This window comes from Schistocerca piceifrons, chromosome X, assembly GCF_021461385.2.
Source record: "Schistocerca piceifrons isolate TAMUIC-IGC-003096 chromosome X, iqSchPice1.1, whole genome shotgun sequence".
Lineage (NCBI taxonomy): Eukaryota > Metazoa > Arthropoda > Insecta > Orthoptera > Acrididae > Schistocerca > Schistocerca piceifrons.
In genome coordinates this window covers 536078140-536082936 of record NC_060149.1, presented here as the reverse complement: position 1 = coordinate 536082936, position 4797 = coordinate 536078140, and the positions used below count along the sequence as shown (strand labels likewise).

General features: G+C 40.8%; 1 non-coding gene across 1 annotated transcript; it reads left to right on the top strand.

Moving 5' to 3' along the window:
• The first annotated feature begins 711 nt into the window (after positions 1-711).
• Trnas-uga lies at positions 712-786 on the top strand. Its single transcript has one exon. It is a non-coding gene; the product is annotated as a tRNA-Ser (tRNA).
• The last annotated feature ends 4011 nt before the right edge of the window (positions 787-4797 follow it).

The following is a 4797-nucleotide window of genomic DNA, read 5'->3' as shown; positions in this document are numbered from 1 at the left end:
AAGGTACATATCTGAATTTGAATCCTGTTCCAGCACAAACATATTCATTGTCGTAGCTCGACGTGTGCCACAAATTATTTACTTAGAAGCTCATGCTCAAATCAGAGATGAAATAGGTTTCTTGAGCATTCCTTTCATGAATGAGATTTTCACTCTGCAGCGGAGTGTACGCTGATATGAAACTTCCTGACAGATAAAAACTGTGTGCCGGACCGAAACTCGAACTCGGGACCTTTGCCTTTCGCAGGCAAGTGCTCTACCAACTGAGCTACTCGAGCACGACTCACGCCCCGTCCTCACAGCTTTACTTCCGCCAGTACCTCGCCTCCTACCTTCCAAATTTTACAGAAGCTTTCCTGCGAACCTTGCAGAACTAGCACTCCTGAAAGAAAGGATATTGCGGAGACATGGCTGAGCGACAGCCTGGGGGATGTTTCCAGAATGAGATTTTCACTCTGCAGCGAAGTGTGCGCTGATATGAAACTTCCTGGCAGATTAAAACTGTGTGCCAGACCGAGACTCGAACTCGGGACCTTTGCCTTTCGCGGGCAAGTACACAGCCCCCAGGCTTTGGCTAAGCCATGTCTCCCCAATATCCTTTCTTTCAGGAGTGCTAGTTCTGCAAGGTTCGCAGGAGAGCTTCTGTAAAGTTTGGAAGGTAGGAGGCGAGGTACTGGCGGAAGTAAACCTGTGAGGACGGGGCGTCAGTTGTGCTTGGATAGCTCAGCTGGTAGAGCACTTGCCCGTGAAAGGCAAAGGTCCCGAGTTCGAGTCTCGGTCCGGCACACAGTTTTAATCGGCCAGGAAGTTTCATTCTTTTCATGTTACAAAGGTGGCTGCGTAAAAGAATGAAATGGCCGAGATTTTTCAGATCTCTGTGGTTGGAGACAGTACAGGAAGACTTGGATGCTAGACAAATTTGGTAGATATGGTGATGAAAGAGGAAATAATACTCTGGGTTAGCATACTGGTATGCTTTTTTTGCTTCTTCACATGTTTGCAATGAACATGCAGAAGCGCTCTGACTCGTAATTACAACTTCAGTAAGCGTAAAATATAGATGTAGCCTACTTTATTCTCCATCCAATTACCAGAACAAATAGCTATCCAGCTTATAAGCTTCTTACAATTGGGTTATACACAGCAACAGTTGGTACTACAGACCACAAACCATGTAGGTGCCAGATTCTATTACTCTAATCAGACTCTTAGGTTCGAGGATTCGTCACAATGAAATTGACATACAGATATAGGTACACATAGACATATGTATGATGAAATCATTACCCTTAGCCCAGACGTATGTACATACAAGCTTTGCAAGGCCTTCTTAGTGTACAAGTTTAACATAATACAATTCTCACTCACATGGTATCGCTACATGTTATCAGTCATCTGAGATAGGAAATCTGATTGCTGACCTATAAGTCTGCCTTGACTGGCTTTTGAGGGGTGAGTAAGAAAACAGCAGTTTCTTAATATATGTAACCTCTTATTTGAATGACGAATATTGCTGAAACTGAATGCCTCAAGCTAAGTTTGAAGGGTTACAACTAATATCATACTCAGATTATTTTCCTAATTCTGGCAACCTGTCATGATTCGATCATTACATCACGATTTCATTTCAAGCCCCTAGCATGTGCACACAGAAGTACTGATGAAAAATAATTTTCATTTTTAACGTGTACAGTATGTGATGTCAACAGTAGTAACAGACGCCAGCTACAACTCCCAGCTAGACACTGACCTTTTCATCACATACTTAGAAGTTCAAACTTATCAGTGCGTCACTTCAAGTTGAAACATTCCACTCCTAGCTACTGGCGAAAAAGAAGTCGACTGTGAACATCTCTTCGATTGTAGTCAAGAATGACGATATATGCTGGGTTCGTCTCCCAGTCGGCAGAGAATTCTGCATCCCATTATTTCAAGTCCAAACATTCCACTCCTAGCTCCGGTTAAAAAGAAAAAAAAAAAAAAACTGATAGTTAACATGTCTTCGAGACCATTTTTGGGGATCAGTCTTTTAGTCAGTAGGCATTCAGAACTTTCTGTAGGGTTGTTTCCCATCAAACATGCTGTCATCTTGTTACTGACGCACAAAGTGTCATTTAACGTCTGCTTGTGGGTACAAAACAATAGCAGTAGGTGCCAGGTTCTCATTCCGGCCAAGTAACAATAATTTACATCGTCACTTGAGGTCCAAACAACTCGCTGCTGAGGACAAAAATCGGTATCTAACATTCGACATTACTCAGCTAACCTAGCAATATACAGGGTTCAAATCGTCTTCACTGAAGTGGATATCCTTGAATTTCAATTCTAAACATGTCCTCACTTCGTTACTTGTCAATGAAACAGTCAGCAGAGAATTCTGCATCCCATTATTTCAAGTCCAAACATTCCACTCCTAGCTCCGGTTAAAAAGAAAAAAAAAACTGATAGTTAACATGTCTTCGAGACCATTTTTGGGGATCAGTCTTTTAGTCAGTAGGCCTTCAGAACTTTCTGTAGGGTTGTTTCCCATCAAACATGTTGTCATCTTGTTACTGACGCACAAAGTGTCATTTAACGTCTGCTTGTGGGTACAAAACAATAGCAGTAGGTGCCAGGTTCTCATTCCGGCCAAGTAACAATAATTTACATCGTCATTTGAGGTCCAAACAACTCGCTGCTGAGGACAAAAATCGGTATCTAACATTTGACATTACTCAGCTAACCTAGTAATATACAGGGTTCAAATCGTCTTCACTGAAGTGGATATCCTTGAATTTCAATTCTAAACATGCCCTCACTTCGTTACTTGTGAATGAAACAGTCAGCAGAGAATTCTGCATCCCATTATTTCAAGTCCAAACATTCCACTCCTAGCTCCGGTTAAAAAGAAAAAAAAAAGTGATAGTTAACATGTCTTCGAGACCATTTTTGGGGATCAGTCTTTTAGTCAGTAGGCCTTCAGAACTTTCTGTAGGGTTGTTTCCCATCAAACATGCTGTCATCTTGTTACTGACGCACAAAGTGTCATTTAACGTCTGCTTGTGGGTACAAAACAATAGCAGTAGGTGCCAGGTTCTCATTCCGGCCAAGTAACAATAATTTACATCGTCATTTGAGGTCCAAACAACTCGCTGCTGAGGACAAAAATCGGTATCTAACATTTGACATTACTCAGCTAACCTAGTAATATACAGAGTTCAAATCGTCTTCACTGAAGTGGATATCCTTGAATTTCAATTCTAAACATGTCCTCACTTCGTTACTTGTGAATGAAACAGTCAGCAGAGAATTCTGCATCCCATTATTTCAAGTCCAAACATTCCACTACTAGCTCCGGTTAAAAAGAAAAAAAAAACTGATAGTTAACATGTCTTCGAGACCATTTTTGGGGATCAGTCTTATAGTCAGTAGGCCTTCAGAACTTTCTGTAGGGTTGTTTCCCATCAAACATGCTGTCATCTTCTTACAGACGCACAAAGTGTCATTTAACGTCTGCTTGTGGGTACAAAACAATAGCAGTAGGTGCCAGGTTCTCATTCCGGCCAAGTAACAATAATTTACATCGTCATTTGAGGTCCAAACAACTCGCTGCTGAGGACAAAAATCGGTATCTAACATTTGACATTACTCAGCTAACCTAGTAATATACAGGGTTCAAATAGTCTTCACTGAAGTGGATATCCTTGAATTTCAATTCTAAACATGTCCTCACTTCGTTACTTGTGAATGAAACAGTCAGCAGAGAATTCTGCATCCCATTATTTCAAGTCCTAACATTCCACTCCTAGCTCCGGTTAAAAAGAAAAAAAAAAAGTGATAGTTAACATGTCTTCGAGACCATTTTTGGGGATCAGTCTTTTAGTCAGTAGGCCTTCAGAACTTTCTGTAGGGTTGTTTCCCATCAAACATGCTGCCATCTTGTTACTGACGCACAAAGTGTCATTTAACGTCTGCTTGTGGGTACAAAACAATAGCAGTAAGTGCCAGGTTCTCCTTCCGGCCAAGTAACAATAATTTACATCGTCATTTGAGGTCCAAACAGCTCGCTGCTGAGGACAAAAATCGGTATCTAACATTTGACATTACTCAGCTAACCTAGTAATATACAGGGTTCAAATCGTCTTCACTGAAGTGGATATCCTTGAATTTCAATTCTAAACATGTCCTCACTTCGTTACTTGTGAATGAAGCAGTCAGCAGAGAATTCTGCATCCCATTATTTCAAGTCCAAACATTCCACTCTTAGCTCCGGTTAAAAAGAAAAAAAAAACTGATAGTTAACATGTCTTCGAGACCATTTTTGGGGATCAGTCTTTTAGTCAGTAGGCCTTCAGAACATTCTGTAGGGTTGTTTCCCATCAAACATGTTGTCATCTTGTTACTGACGCACAAAGTGTCATTTAACGTCTGCTTGTGGGTACAAAACAATAGCAGTAGGTGCCAGGTTCTCATTCCGGCCAAGTAACAATAATTTACATCGTCATTTGAGGTTCAAACAACTCGCTGCTGAGGACAAAAATCGGTATCTAACATTTGACATTACTCAGCTAACCTAGTAATATACAGAGTTCAAATCGTCTTCACTGAAGTGGATATCCTTGAATTTCAATTCTAAACATGTCCTCTCTTCGTTACTTGTGAATGAAACAGTCAGCAGAGAATTCTGCATCCCATTATTTCAAGTCCAAACATTCCACTCCTAGCTCCGGTTAAAAAGAAAAAAAAAAACTGATAGTTAACATGTCTTCGAGACCATTTTTGGGGATCAGTCTTTTAGTCAGTAGGCCTTCAGAACTT